The 16,887-nt window shown below is 37.8% G+C and overlaps 1 protein-coding gene across 9 annotated transcripts in view; it reads right to left on the bottom strand.

The window, feature by feature from the left end:
* The window catches only part of GULP1 (GULP PTB domain containing engulfment adaptor 1), a 301,980-nt gene extending 294,497 nt beyond the window's left edge, over positions 1-7,483 (bottom strand). For 3 of the 9 annotated variants that reach the window (XM_038001858.2, XM_007965592.3, XM_038001863.2), the window contains exon 1: positions 7,029-7,483. The gene's annotated coding sequence lies outside the window, so the exon portion shown is untranslated. Of the gene's footprint in view, positions 1-6,082; positions 6,375-7,028 lie in introns of those variants that run through there. The other 6 variants (XR_012094241.1, XM_007965596.3, XM_038001859.2 and 3 more) reach the window with 4 other exon arrangements.
* Between the last annotated feature and the right edge of the window lie 9,404 nt (positions 7,484-16,887).

Raw genomic sequence — 16,887 nt, 5'->3', positions numbered from 1 at the left:
TCCTTAGTCGCCTGCTCTGTCCTTAGTCGCCTGCTCTGTCCTTAGTCACTTGCTCTATCCTTAGTCATCCTTGGTCACCTGCTTTGTCCTCAGTCATCCTTAGTCACCTGCTCCATCCTTAGTCACCTGCTCTGTCCTTAGTCATCCTTAGTCACCTGCTCTATAACCATACTTCCCACAAAACTACTCACCCTGCCACTCCAGCTCATACCCCTGCTCTCTTTAAAATAGTCAGAATTATCTTAGACTGTGCGGTCCAACCCTAGCCAATAGGGGAAAGTCACAGCAGTAGGGATTAGCTGCATTAATAGTAAGATCCCTTTCTCCTCCCTTGTCTGGTGTGCTCTCGCCATTGCTCCATCCGCGAGACACACCCTTCTATAGAAGTAAATTGCCTTGCTGAGAAAACTTTTGCCTGAGTGCTATATTCACTTGGCAGCACTGAGCATTTACTTCCAACAACATCAAGTCTAAAATGTTGTTTTCTAAAACCTTATCTGTGCTACTTAGGAAATTTTATTCTTCCAAATTGATCATGAATGTAATCAACTAAACCTATGATAACTCAGACTTTACAGATGTAGTAGTTCTTCCTCTAAAATGATTAAAGACATTAGCAATAGGAGACATCTTACTGATTTAATGTTAAGAAGTTTAAAGGTTTTTCTCCTATATATCCAGTAATGGTGATGCATTAAAACAGAAAAAAATAATTCATAAAAATTTAAAGCAATAGCCATTGTTATTCTAAAATGATGCTATTTTGTAAATCCAAAATACCAACAGACTTGTGCCATTTCAGATTGCATTTATATAATTTCAAATAAAATTTGTGTACTCAAATGTGACTCCTTAAAAATTCTCTCAAACTGTATTCTGAGAGACTACAATCCATAAACACCCTCTAATTATATTTACTTAACATATTCAGCATAGCTTTGAAATTAATTCAGTTATGCAATTGCTCTTTCTAATCAGTCAAACTTTCTCTGAATTTATTTGCACTACTAGTAAAGTTCAATATTTATGTTATTGGACATCTTCATGACTATAATAACACACATCACCAAGGAGTAAAAGGAGAGTTTGATCATCAACCAAAGTCCTTTATTACTACACAGCTCCTCAAAGTAGACAAAAATAAAATAAATTACAGAGCATAACACATACTTTGACCTTTAAAGACACTTCACAAAATACTCTGTTTCTTAAACAAAACTCTCATTAGTACTTACAACCCTATGTTTTAACTCATGAGGTTGAAATCTGGGTAAATTAACCTACTTGCTATTAAAATTTTACCTAAAATTTGGTATCTCTTGATGGTTATAAATGGCTATGAAAAAATTGAGAAGCTAAAATCACATTTATTCTCTTATTTCAATGTTTTACCCCAAATTTGCATGTTTGCTACCATACTACAAATGTTCTGTTTGATTTTTGCTAAAATTATATTTAAAATTGATATTATCTCATTTAAATATAAATCAAATGAGAACAATAGTTATTATCTCATGAAATATTATATGGCTATAAACAGGCAAATCATTAATGATTCAGTCAGTAGATTATATATGCTGTTAAATGATTGTCTTTATTTCTGTAAGAGAGGAGAGTGAAGACTGAGCCCACAGTCTTCAAGCTACAGCCTTTGTAGCTCTGGCAAAGTTTAAGATCCTTGATGTTCCTGGAGGACTGGTGGATGAAGTTTCAAGAAATGCATCAATTGTAACACCTAATATTAAGAAAAAGCTGTACCATACCAGGAAAACACTACATTTGTATAAAATTCTCACTTCACAATACCTTCTAAACTTATCAGTAGTATCTAACTTCTAAATAGTGAATTGACCCTCTTACAGTAGTTAACTGCACATGTGCTTGTGTTCTACTTAAGAAGAGTAGAAAAGGCTTCCATGAGTATGCCATCATTAGAGACAACAACCAAGAATGTAGGTAGAAGATCTTGCCAACTATTTTGTTCTTCTTTCAGAGATATAAATAGAAGTCTAAAATCACTTCTAGAATTTGGAAAAAAGGGGAAAAAAAAGGATTTCTAGGATTTCTAGCAATACTTATGTGGGAAACATTTTTAATTAGTTGTTAAAATTGGGCTCAAAAATATCAATTAACTGAAGCTATTTTTCCCCACAGAAAAACTATAGCACTAATAGAGAAACATCGAAGAATATATATGTATCATAAGTATGCACACATAGAAAGAGAGAAAGAAATGGAGACAGAGAGGGAGAGACAGACAGAGAGAGAACGACAGAGACAAAGGGAGAGACAGAGAGAAAGTAGTCCCCCAAAACATGGAAGTTTCTAAGGTCTACTCTGAACTTCTTCATCAGGAGGCATGTGATACATCTGATGTATAGGTATATTTATATAATGTTAATAGCAAAAAAAAAACCAACAAGAAATAAAGGCAGGTATTGAAATCTAGATGCACTCTCTTAGTTGCATCCTAGAAAATACATACAAGGTTATTCAAAACTTCCTTTAAAAAGTCATATTAATCTTTACAACTTAGCACAAAATACACTGAAAATCACAATTTCTATAAAAGTTAAGTTACTTATTCATATTATGTGTGCAAATCAGGGTAGCCTTTTCAAAACTATTGTTAAGTATACAATATTGAAAGACAAAACTAAATACAAATTCACCATAACTATACCATTTCAATGTAAACAGAAAATTGACACTTATTGTCCCACACAATATTTGAGTCAATTTACTGTCCTCTGATGACAATTAATCATGCATGGTAAGCATCATTAGAGTGGCTGAAAACATTTCTTAAGCATAAAACAAACAAAAAACTAGCAAATAACAGGGCCTGAAAACAGTATAAGCATTGTTTTCTAAGTCTTACTCTGGAACAATGACTTTTAGCCATTGTCTTTAAAAATAAAGGACTGATTTCAATTTCATATCCCCAGTGTTTGAAAGTGAAGTGATTTCTCTGTTCAAAGTTTATACCATTTTTTCCTCTTCCAATCTGAGTATATTTTAGACTCTTATAGAAAAAAGTTTAAGTTTCCTGATCTCTAAATGCATTAAGGCAAACACTATTAGATCCGCCAGGCTCTAATATGTTTAAGGACCACGGTTAAGCAGTTATGCAGTTAGCTTCTGTAACTATCTTTAAATTCATTATCATATTAAAATAAAATAACTTTTTTTATCCTTTAGCGGTTTTAGAAAACAAATTGCAATATCGCGGATTGAATCACAAATACACCACTTTGCTAAGTAAAATTTAAATCACCTACCACTCATCAATGGAGATAAGAATTTTAAGAATTTCTAATTTAAAATGAAAGGTAAAATTTGACATTTTTATTAAAATTACCCTAATATATCCTTGAACAGTTCAAGGATACCCATAGTGTAAGTTTGAGTATAAATTCAACCCAACTACTGTATCCCATATACTCATGCTTTTTACAGATTCACTATTAATGATAATATAAAGTCTAAAAATAAAAGCTATGACTAGGCATTTTAGCAAAAGACTATCCTTTAAACAATTCATCTATACTTATTCTGTTTTCTCTAATAAATTGATCTGTTCACCCGAAAAAGAGTTAAGTTAAACATCCATGACTGTAGCACAATACAACGAAACATAAAAATAGGTAGTATATTTTACTAATTGACATGTCACACTAAAAACGAAATATTTCACAATTATCATAATGAATCAACAATGAAAAGGTTCATAAATTATAGACAGAAATATAGACAATAAATGATATGTTGGTAAAATGTTTAAGAAGTAAAATAACATGCACAGAAATCAGAGAGCTGAGAAGTTAGGCGCTGATGGGAATAGAGGCCTGATGATGCATGATATACATACAACAAACATCGGCTGGATTTATTAATGAATAGCTCCAAAATCTATCCTCCAAATTCTTAAGAAAATTATTGTGGCCATTGAGAAAAGAAAGTCTGTCTGTATATCATAAATACATTTCAGTCTCTCAAGTATTATTTCTGAGAAGAGAGCCAAGTTCTGTGAATATACTTGGTAATTTTTCATAAAGGTAAAATTAAGCTGCAATTTAAAAATAACTGGTCTTGTGTATAAATATAAACTGAAATAAAAATAAATGAATTTGTTAATTGTTCTTTTCTGTTTGAGAAAATGACTCAGCCTTAATCATAACAAAATCTCCCCTATATCCTCAAAAATTAAAATTTATGATTAAATTAAAGCTATGATTAAAATGTAAAAGTGGTAATTTTTATAAATTAGATCCAGATATGTCATTATTACATGAGTATTCAACATAGAAGGATTCCTATTTTATCCCCACAAACTCAACTGAGTCAGCTGAGTCAGAAATCCTATGACCTTTATGTCAAAAAGCCTATTAACATTATTTCATCTCTTTAATTCTCACAATAATCTTGTAATTATGTAAAGGAAAGTTTCTTTACTTTGCAAGTGGAAAAACTGAAATCATAGTCAGGGAAAACATTTGGCTGAGTGTGATTCACAAAGTAAGTCTCAGACATCAGGCTAATATTCACAATCTCAAACTCTTAAATACAGAGGAAATATAAAACACATGAGTTTGTTTGTTTGTTTGTTTTCAACCATTTAACCCCTAAGCCCACAATAGTAAACCTACAACCCACTTCTCTGAAGAAAAAAAAAAAAGAGAGAGATGAAACATAACTTTAATACATAAAGAAGAGTCTGAGAAGGCTTTGAGTTTCTGGCTGGTTTGGAATTAGGAAGCAGTAAAGGGCAAATGTGTGAAATACTGAGACCATCTCACCTTCTACTTCTTCACATGAAACAGCAAGATCTGTTTATCAGGATCACTTTTGACAAGCACAAAGAAGTCATGCTGGATACGTTTTCTACTTTAATTCCATGACTCAAATCTATGCTGGTTGAGAATATCTAATTGAATTATTCAATTTAGGTAGAAAACCATCTGCTCAAACCCCTAAGTCTTCAATTCTTGCTGCTATGAAAACAAAGTAAGGCCAAAGTCAAGGAATTGAAGTTGCAGCAAATCCCGTCCAAGGAGACAAATAGCAACAAAGTGTGGGCATTTGCAAAGTCTGATCAGCACAAACAGCATTGGGCCCCCAGCTATTCCACTGCAACACTGATAAGGAAAGTTCAGACTTTGCTCCTGGAGTCCTTTTTGTAATTTCCTCAGTCATATCCAACTGCACTCTACGTTTAGTTTATTTTTTTGCCAAACAGGCTGATCTTAGCCACCTGAAAATTCTCATTGCAAAAGAAACCTCTTGTTGAAACCCCAAGTACAACCGACAGCCCCTTTCCAATTATCCCCTGCAACTTCCCCAGTCTCTTTCATGCCTGGCTACTGAGCTCAGTCTAGTTTGGCTGCCGGCCAGGTTCCTCTCTTTTTTTCCTTGTCAGTCGTAAAAACTTGGAAAACACTCCTGGACAGCTCAAGGAGACCTTTAATTATGCAGTGGGGCAGTACCTTAGCCTGTTTGCTGTTTCCAGCAAAGCTTGTAGTCACCAGCGACTGCACTCTCCCAATTCATGGGTTTTCCAGCAAGACTACTTGTTCACATGAGGGGAAAAGGGAAAGGCTGACAGAGAAAGGGAGTAATTTGCAAATCTGAAGAATTTCCAATTCCTCTCAAAGTTTTCTACTTCCTCACATTCACTCTGTCTAATAATCTCCCTTACTTTAAGCACCTAATCACCCATTTTGTAATACAGACACAAAATCATCAGTATTGTGGTCTCCTGCTAGTCCTAGAATTGAGTCATGACTTGAACATTCTCCGTAACTTTTTATTCTCAAATGTTGGTGTAACATATTTTAAAAGCAGGCACAAAATGAATTTATTAAATCCTTCCAAATTGCATTATATTTTATCAAACTTGCAGATTGAAACAGTGCATGTAAAATGTCTGATTGCAAATGAGAGTAAAACGAGCTCAGCTGGGAAACAATACTGGGATCCAGGGAGGGGTACCTTGACTGCCAGTCCTCACTTACTTGGAGTTTGCCCAACGTACCAAGTGGACCCGCCAAGCCCAACACCAGCTAAGTCTTCCTTACTCTACCTTGGCACGCTAGTTCCCGCTGCAGCGTCCAGCTTCCTGTTCAAGTCCCATTCAACATCGTAAACACATTCCAAGAAAACCAGCCTGCCCAGAGTTCCCTCCCGCACACAGGGAAGTCAGCGCGGCAGCCGCAGGAGCTGCAGAATAGAAAGAACTGACTGCTCCGGATTCTGATCCGTGTAGTGAGTGAGGCCACGAGAAGCTGGACCCGCCAAGCGAATTTAGCAGTCGCAGCGAGAACCCAAGGGTTCATCAACCCCGCCAAGCCTTGCGCCCTCCAGAAGCAGCTACTTGACCCGCGCGGCAAAAGGGTAACCATGTGGACGCCGCCCCTTCCTTTTGGGCCCTCCCAGCTCTGGGCTTTAAAGTATCCGCGGCCCGGCCTTAGAGCTTCGCGCCTCCCCGCCCCCATGCCCACATTCTCTCCCTGCACCAACAAAAGGGAGGCTGCCCTGGAAGTTCGCTCTTGGGTCGCCTGGCTGTGACCCGACGATGACTTGCCTGCTCAGCCCAGTCTGATCCACGCACCCTCAGCCGGACTGATCCACGGTTGCCCCACCGTCTCCCTGCAGCTCTTGCCCACCGGCCCCCCGCCACCGGACCAAAGTTACCACAAAAGGCTAAGGAGGCTTCTGGAGCCCGGAGACCGCTGCGTCCCCGACCTAGCTGGACTCCCCCCGTCATTCCTCAAGCGCTGCCATAGCAGGCGTCAACAGGTCTTAGCCTCCTTTCGTGCTGGACGACTCCCTGAGCCGTTAGCTGTCCTAATTTTTCACAACCTGCCGGGCAGCGGCTACCCGCAGCTCCGCGCCCTCCTTCCCAGGCACTGGTGGCCGGAGCTGTCCACCCCCGCTGCCCCTCGGGGTATCAGTTTCTAAGCGATTCCACGCCACCTGGAGGGAGCCGGGGCTCGCAGCCAGGGAAGAGCCCAGATAAATCTCCATACCTCACTGAGAGATGCAGTCAGGTCAGGCTTCGGGCAGGGGCGTGAAGAGCTGCCGGGTCCTCCGAGCCTGGCGATCTCCGCTCCAGCACAGCCGGGGCCCCGTCTCCGAGGCCGAGAGGGAAAGTTTCTCTACGTCAACACGGCGCTGGACTCGGGACCCTCCAGCTTCGGTCCCCTCCCTCTTCGCGCGCTCTCCCCCCTCCCTCCTCTTCCTAATCCGCTGAATCCAAAACTGGCTCTGGCGGCAGCTGGGACGCGGGGCTCGGGACTCCGGGTCGCTCCCGGCCGGGAACGCGGGGCTCCCCCTCTCGGTGAGAAGGAAACTCTCACAGACTCCGGCTTGCGCACTTCTGGCGGTCTCCTTGGACACTTCCACACCGGACGCCTGTGTTCGAGCTCGCTGACTTTCCTTCATTAATCTCCGATGGTCGTTATCTGTGGGCCCACTGGGCTATCCCGCGCGTGCACGCGGAACCGGAGGTGGGTAGAGGGTGGAATGAGGGAGAAACCCATCTGCCGAAGGAGGGGCCCTGCCTTACTCAGCCTTTAGCCCGGACAGAAGCAAAACCACAGGCCCCCGCTCCCACCCCACTCGCGCGGCGTTTCCAGCCTCGTCCCTGAGACACTAGAACAGGACCATTTGCCTTTTCTTATCTCTGTGTGTTTCCTAACACAATTTTAAAACACCTCTGAGGCTTCGTAGAGGCGGAACGTGTCAAAAGAAATACACGAATAAGAGTAAAACGTGCCGTCTTCACAGCCTTTATCAAGAAAGCAGTTGCTGCTGCTCTGGCCGCACCTCAGCAGACTGGTTTGTCCTCATTTGTTTTTTAACTCGGCCTTAATCTCTGGACTTTGTTACGCCTCAAAACAGACACACACAGACACTCACATACACAAACGTGAAAATTGCCTTAACTCCCAGACCATACTAATTTGCTCCATTCAGATGCTTATCCCGGAATTAAGGACTTCTGTGTAGGATTTGAGGGAAAAAACAACAGCCCATTCTTATCGACCTTTAGTAGAGTTCTGTATGGGAAAGTGGGCGAAGAGGAGTATCCTCGCATAAGAAGTTCTTAAAGGATGAGAGGACCTTTACTAAAATTCTTGGTGCTGCTCAGAATTTAGTTTACTAAATTTTAGTTTGAGTGTGAAAATAGATGAGAAAAGGAAAAAGGCATTTTGCAAAGCTAGCAGTTATAATGTATTACAATGGATCCAGGGCTTAGAGTCAGACAGACCAGATTACATTCCAAACTCCATCCTTAGGCTTTCTGTGCCTATCAATTATAACTGCCAACAGGAATTATATAATCTAGCTCACGGAGTCACAGTCACATTTACAGGAGTTAAAATAGAGTCGTGATAGGCACAGAGAAAATACTCAATAAGTATTTGGTTCTTATATCCCACCATGTTTTACTGTTATCAGGAGAGACGGTGGTGCTAGAAATTTTCCCCCAAAGACCCTGTAATTGAATCAGTTTTCTTCTCCCTAATGCTTTTTCCATTTAAAAAGGCCTCACTTCACAATTTTTGAAATGGAAACTATTTGTTTACAGATTAACTAGTTCCAGCTGAACTCTGTTATTTTAAATACAAGGTAATTGAAGTCTAGGGCTCTTGAGTGACTTTCCCCAAATCTCATAGTTTGGAGGTACTAAAGCTAATATCAGAAATCAGTCCTCTTAATAATTTGACCAGGGTCCTCTTTTAACTGTTCTTCCCTTTATCACAACAGTCAAGCACACATAAAAATAATTATATTAACAATCTGAGAACAAATGCTACTTGTTTTTTCTGTAAATAACTTAAGCAATGAATTTATGAACAATCATTAAAAATTAATGTCATTTAGATGATCACTTGGTATCAATGTGATTATAAAAATAAAACACATGGTAGTCCAGTATTTAGGAATAAGGTGGTTGATGAGATGAACAAATCCATGCTTACATTATATATTTACAGATAGATATTTTGGATTTTTTAGCCATAATATTAAAAGATTATAATAAAGAACTCTCAACTCCCAAGAATACATCAACATACCACTACGGTTGGCTGATCCTAGTCTGAGAACAACTAGATCAGTGTTCAGGACACACAATTCAACTTGAACAAGTTCAGGGCTAAAGAACAAATCAGGCTACAGAGATCAAACTTTCCATCCTGTGAAATAATGGAAAATCCCATCGCATGTATTTATTTATCATTCATTTGCCTCTAGTACCTGGAAGAAGGTCTTTTTAAAAAATTATTCCTTGCCATACACAATGTTGAAAATCATCTGAACTTTTACACAACTAACTCCCATGTTCTCAGAGATGAGACCCTATATCTTCCTTCTAAGTAGGAGTTATTTACTACTCCGGCCTCATCCTCAGTTTCCTAAAGGCATATCATAGCCTCTTTAGAGGTCTATCTTTCCTATCCATGAGATTTGGAAGATCCTAAAGAGATTATATATATATATATATGGCTACAAAGCACATCCATCTTGAATGGATAAATGAAGACAGATGAGTCCTCATAACTGTCTTTTTCCAATCATTACATACAGTGCTAAAGATTACTCATTTTTATATTTTCTCCCATTTTTTAAAGTCTTTAAACTTGCTATTGCTTTGTAATTTTTATAACCTGACTTTTGATATGATCTGCTTTGTGAAATGGCTCAGAGGTATAAAAATCTCAGGAGTGTCAGAACCAAGTTTTTAAAAACAATAAAACTAAATGGAACAAGATTTTAAAACAAATTTATAGCATGCCCCAGGAAGTAAAGAAGGGAGATGCCAAAGAAAAGGGTTGCATAAGCCTGGCAGAGCACTATGATGAGAAATACGCCTAACTTTACGTATTGCAAATACCTCAGATTTCCATTTGAAAGTTCTTCACATTCATCATAGGTGCGTATAGACCATGATGGAAACTCAGCAGCTTTCCAGTAATTTTAAAATTAATTTTCTTGCTCAAACCAGAATTAGGTTTCTTTTAACCTGACTAAGGGAACCTTGGCTACGACAAAAAAATGCCTGCTACTTATCTTAAGGAAAACAGTTTTATTTCTGATTATTGCAAAAGCACACAAAAATATGCTGGTTGTTTAGCCCTATATTTCTGCAAAACCAACATTTAAAGTATTTGACAACTTTTTAAAAACTGTAATGAAAACCAAGATTGAAATCCAAATTTCAGTCATGTGATTTGAAAGGGGGACATGTTTCTGTTTGCCATGTGTAACAGTGTCCAAATATCCTATGAGTTCCTAGGGGGCTCTAGGTTCCAAAGTTATTGTGTTACATTTACCTTCAAACCTCTATCATTTTATCTGTCATTCTGAAAGAATTGCTTTATTTTGATCTTCTTGATTAAGAACATGAAACTTGACCATTGCAAAAAAAAAGAAAAAATAGGAGGGCAACTGCAAAAGGGAAGTAAATATCACCTGTATTCCCATCACCAAGAGTACCCATTGCTCACATTTTCTCTATATGCTCCAAGGTTTGTTGAGGGCTCTGAGAGACTCAGGTAAATAGTATCCCTTCTTTATGCCTGGGTGGGGAATAAATTGACCAAAAAAAGTTAAAAATGAGAGCAAAATATTATTCTATTATTGACAGATAACGGATTTGAATTGGTAGATCCAAAAGCAAAGAACAGAAACAGCAGCCTCAGTCACGTAGTTCCTGGCCTCCTTCTAACTTGAAAGGAGACAGTGCCTTTGAAAAAGGATTTAAATTGTTTTTTGAGTTCTATTCCAAAGAATGAAAGAGAGAGAAAGGTAGCTGAGCCTGGCATGCCCAGCAATTCTTCCCAAGTTTATTCCTAAGGTTATCTACCAAATGTCATAACATGTCTCCAAGGATAAGGAAAGACCAGTCCTCTTAACCAGTAAAATATTTTTGCACAGAGGAAAGGCATTACTCAGCACCCACAGCCATTTAACATTTTTCTTTCCATTAATAATTTTCTTTCTATTTTTTTAATGTGGAACTGTAACGTACATACTACTACTTTCTTTTTTTTCTTGAGACAGAGTCTCGCTCTGTCGCCCAGGCTGGAGTGCAGTGGCGCGATCTCGGCTCACTGCAAGCTCCGCCTCCCGGGTTCACGCCATTTTCCTGCTTCAGCCTCTGGAGTAGCTGGGACTACAGACGCTGCGCCACTAGGTCCGGCTAAGTGTGTGTGTGTGTGTGTGTGTGTGTGTGTGTGTGTGTGTGTGTGTATTTTTAGTAGAGACGGGGTTTCACCGTGTGTGTGTGTGTGTGTGTGTGTGTGTGTGTGTATTTTTAGTAGAGACAGGGTTTCACCGTAGCCAGGATGGTCTCCATCTCCTGATCTCGTCATCCGCCCGCCTCAGCCCCTCAAAGTGCTGGGATTACAGTCGTGAGACACCGCACCCGGCCCATACTACTACTTTTTAACAGTATAGCATGGGCTTTTTTCCCTGCCAGTGTTTATTAATAATTTTTTGCTATTACAAACAGAAATGATGGCCATTTGTACATACGTATTTTGTATGTCATCTGTTCACATATTGTGCCTATCCCTTACAGTTATTTCCTTAGAATAAATACCTACAAGTAGATTATCAAGTTAGAGTATAGACTTTTTATTATTTTGAAAATAATCTCACATTATAGAAAAGTTACAGATAGAGTACAAAGATTTATTTTTATTTTTACCTGAACCATTTTTAACTTGCCATCATGATACCTCATCCTTCCCAAATCCTTTGTGGACTTCCTTAAAACACAGATCTTCTCCTCCATAAAGAAAGTAAAACATCAAAACTCAAGAAATCAACATTCATATATTTCTACATTTAATTCTCATGTCCTATTCAGGCTTCTCCAATTACTCCAACAATGTTCTTTATAACAACAGGATCCAGTTTGGGATCACAGTTGCATGCAGTTACCATGTCTCTTTGACTTTCATGGTGTTGATACTTTTGTGAATTGTTTACTACTTACCTGGCAAAAATGTAATTTATCATTAGAGTCAGCTAATATATTTTGGCTGATGAAAAAACGGAAGTATAATACTATATTCTTTTTTAAAAAACAATTCTAATAAGTTGTACCCAGTTTTGATTTTTTCCTATTACTAATGATCCTCACTTGATTGTCTGTCAGACTTCTCTGTAACATTAACCTCTCTCTCTTTATAATTGGTCCATATTGGTGGCATTGGTGGTATAGTGGTGAGTATAACTGCCTTCCAACCATAATTGGTCCGTATTTCCTGGGGAGGCACTTGAAACTAGGCAAATACTTCATTTCTCATCAAACTTCCAATTTCTTAGTTTGTTTACTTATATTAGTATTGATACATGGCTTCCTATTTTACTTGCATAGGTATAATCTGTTTCTATGATGATTTATTTTTGACACTTAAATTATCTCAGATTTGGCCAGACACTGTTTCAAGCTAAATTCCATATCCCTTTACCGTGTATCTAGCATTCTGTGAGCATTTTCTCAATTTGGGGCACAAAAAGGTGTTCAAGTCTCATTTTGTATTTCCCCAGCCCCAGCCCAGGAATCAGTCATTTCTCCAAGAAATTTGTTTCTTTTTAGTGAAGGATGGTATTTGGAATCTGAGCTCCAGTAGCTACGTTTTTTGCTGTTAGGTTTTCTTCCTTTGCTTAGGCCCTCTCAGTAACCAGAGCCAGGGAATATATGCATGTATGCACTTGTACATATTTACATCTTTCTGCTAATCTATCTGCTTATCTATCACCTATCATCTGTCAACATCTCTATCATCTCTATCTATCATCATTTATCTATCTTGAAAGCCACGAGTTCAAACATTTACCTTCAATTGTAGTACAATACTACTTTTTATATTTGTAGCCCTCTTCTCCTCTTGTAAAAATCTGGCTTCCACTGTCATTATTCTTAATATATTTTCTTAATTAATCAATGTCCTTGTCCATACCCAATCTCCCATGGCTGTCACAGTCCCCTTTCCTATGTGCCCAGGCCACTCCTTCTGCAGGAACATCCTCATCATCCTGCTCAGATTCTTAACACCTCAAGATTGACAGCCCTCCTGTGCCCTCTTCCCTCACCTAGGGCTCTAGCACACAGTGTCAGGCTTCTCTCTACAAGGATTTCCTTTGCTTCTCCAATTACCACACCAGGCTGTTTCTCCACTGGAACACCATTTTCATTGTACTTGGGCCTCCTCACCCATCTCTGGGCCACTGCAATACCCCCACCCTTATATCAGTGCAGATGCTTATGTTGCTTGGCTCCTTCTAATAGTTTAAATACATATTGCCAAACAAATTCTGAAAAGTTTATAAAAACGTACATTCCCTTGAGCAATGTAGGTCAGTGTAATTTCCTCAACATGTGGTACTTGTGTTTTATTTATGACATATGTTGCCTATGTAGACTATAATGGACTCAGGTGCAGATGGCTGTGCTAAGCATGCTTCTTGGTGTTTGGCACATCATTAGCCTACAAGGTCCCTTGAGGATTTTATTTAAATATGTGCTTTTTCTTTGTTTAAGGGAGCTCTGAAAACATAAACAAATACAAACAAGTTCATTAAATATGTACTTTTATTTTCATTTCCTCCCATTCACTGACCCAGCACAAGTACTTAATGTAATGTGTACTTTCATGTGTTTAAGGTGTACCTTTTTTTGTAAGTATTCTTTCAAAATATTTATTTTCATATGCATTTTTCATTTACCTAAATGATATCATGTAAACTATTCCATCTTGGCCCTTATTTTTTTTTTTCTCCAAACACTTAAATTTTCAAGTAATCTTAGTGAAAAATTAGCAGCTCAATCGCTTTAATTTTTATTACTTTCACTGTTAATAAAACTGAATAAGTTTTCATAAAGTTAATAACTATTTATATTTTCTTTTGTGAGGTGGCTATTTATATATTTTGTACATTTTTCTCTTTTCTCTATTGTTTCACATATTTTTTCTTTTTCTTATTGATTTTTAAAGGTTCCATGTGTAGTAAATATATTAACCTCTAGCTAAAAAAGGGGGTATTTTTCTTATTAACTTAATTAAAATAATTAAATTATTTTGTTGTGTTTTAAAATTATGTAGAATTTCTTTAAATGTAATCTTTTTATGATTTCTTGAGTTTTTAAAAAATATGATGGCATTTCACCCAAACTAATTAGCAATATTTTCTTCTAGTATTTTGTAGTTTTTGTTTTTCAATTTATTCTGATGTGAAGTCTAAAGATAGGGCTTTTGTTTCCCCCAGAATAATGACCTAGGTGTCCAACACCACATATTGAATAGATCCATTCTTTGCCTAGTGATTTTCAGCAGTAATTTTTATCATATGTTAACTTAGATATGAAACAGGGTCTGTTCAATCAGAACTTCCAGGTGTGGTCAAACAGCATGCAAAATGCAGTAAGACACCTAAAAAAGGCCCAGTGCAGAATAAAATCCAGCCAAGTTCTTTCACCAGCCAAGCCAATGGAGCTTGCAAGCAAGAAGAAAGGGATATCTTTTCTAACTACAAAGGCATCTTCGGCTCCTAGCCAAGCACCTGCAGAGCTTCCTTAGAAAGAACTGGGCATCATGTGGGTTAACGGTAGTCCTTTCCCATTTAATGGTCAGTGTATTTCTGCAATAGAACATTATTAATTATCTCAAACTATCATTGTTTAAAATATCTACTGGGACAAATTCTCCTTTATTATTTTATCCCCTTTTCAAAGGTTTCATCACTATTCTCTCAAGATTATTTTTCCAAATGAGCTTTGGATCCATTCTGTTAAGTTTCCTTGTCACAACTTCTTATTTCCTACCTTTGACCACAAAAGTCTTCTGTTAGAAGTGTGTTCAACTCATGTATCAATTTACTTGAATTAACTTCATTATTCAATATTTTCTTCTGATTCTGAAAAAGGATGCTTTTTCAACTTGAAAAGACCTGACTCTACGCCCATTCATATTATATTTTTACCCTCCAATCTATTAAATTATCACTTGTTAAGTTCCGTGTTGTTGCTAAGAGTGAAAGCGCCATTTTTCTACAACAATTGCAGGACACAAATAATACTTGGAATTGAAGACCCCTACTTAACACAAATAATGAGAGAAAGCACAGATCTTAATCAAGGGTCACGTTTCTGCTTCTTGTTCCAGTTCTCGTGCACTCTAGATTATAGTGAATGAGTGCCTTATATGGAGTCCAGCCATGACCAAGAGACAGGAGCTAACACTCAGCTTCATGGAAAGGCCCGACCTAATGTCCAGGAATAGTCTCCCAAGGTATGCTCTTCTGCCACAGAGTTTTCAGGCCTAGAAAATTTGCTTGAAGCAGTTTTACTTGCTTGAAAAACTGCTGTGATAAGAAGATATTTTTTTCATTTGAAGATTCACATACTTAAAATAAAAAATAGAACAAAGATATTTTATTGCAAATAGAATTATGGTCTTATTTTCTTAATAGAGTAAAAATAAATGGTCTAAAATAATTTTTGACAAAGGAAACTTTTTATTTGAAAATTATAATTTGCAATCTTTCACTAGCATGCTAATTTATTGACTCTCTTCAAAATCCTGTATCAGAATTTACTCAGGCTTGCAGATAGGGCTTAACAAAAAAGCAAAGCTAAGCAAGGCACTTATACGCTTGGGCCTGACATAATGTGATTTGAGAAAATGTCATCATGCTTTAAAATGCAAAGGGGACATTAGCGCCTATCACAACTGAACAACAAAAGACGTTCTCTCATTGAGTATCTTTTCCATAACAGGGCTAAAATAATTCTAAGAGTGACTTTTCTGTAAAAGGCAGTCTGTGGCAAGAGTTGTTAGAACAGAGACTTGCCATGCTGGTTCTGCATCAACAGTCTCTCTAGCTCAGCAATCTGAGAATACACACAGATAAAGTGCTATCAGTTTAATGGAAATTGGCAGGTTTTCAGAGGGTGTAACTGCAGAAGACTGTTGTTCAGTTTCAAAAATGAAACCTTCCAGAAGCAATTTCAAAGTTACACAAATCTTTCACATATACTGAGAGTGCAGGTGAAGATCATCCATTTTCCACATAAAAATAAATTGCTAAGGACTTTTAAATGAACACCCCAACCTAAAATGCAGTGTTCTGTTTGGAAATCTGTGCATTATACAAGTGAAGAGTATAATAAATCTTGAAAGAAATTAAATTTTTTTCATTGAAATATTTTTGTAGAGTGCCATGAGTTTGGGGGAGAACTAGTGAAATATAAATCAACAATTTTATAGATTTATAAGACAGTTCTTAAAGTTTCAAGAAAGCTGTAATGGTTTAAATTATATTTACTGAATTAAGCTTCAGATATTTCTTATAAAAGTGAACTTCAGGCTGTTGAGTTTTGAAGGGTGAAGCTTAGGATAAAGCTTTAAAGCATGTGCTTTGGAGTCCAAAGTCATGGTTAGAATGTATTCTCTACCCCTTACTGACTGTGAAATCTTGGACAAGTCACTTTCTTCTCTATATTAGTTCATTCTCACATTGCTATAAAGAACTACCTGACACTGGGTAATTTATGAAGAAAAGAGGTTTAATTGACTCAGAGTTCTACAGACTGTACAGGACTCATGGCTGGGAGGCCTCCGGAAACTTACAATCATGCTGGAGGGAGAAGGGGAAGTGAGCACGTCTTCCCATGGCAGAGCAGTAGACAGAGAGCAAATGGGGAAGTGCTACTCACTTTCAAACAACCAGATCTCCTGATAACCCACTCACTACCACGAGAATAGCAAGGGGAAAATCTGCCCCCATGATCCAATCACCTCCCACCGGGTCCCTTCCCCAACACTGGGAATTACAATTCAACATGAGATTTGGGTGGGAACACAGAGC

Source organism: Chlorocebus sabaeus, chromosome 10, assembly GCF_047675955.1.
Source record: "Chlorocebus sabaeus isolate Y175 chromosome 10, mChlSab1.0.hap1, whole genome shotgun sequence".
Classification (NCBI taxonomy): Eukaryota; Metazoa; Chordata; class Mammalia; order Primates; family Cercopithecidae; genus Chlorocebus; species Chlorocebus sabaeus.
Note: the sequence above shows the minus strand (reverse complement) of the source record. Positions and strands in the feature narration are given on the sequence as shown.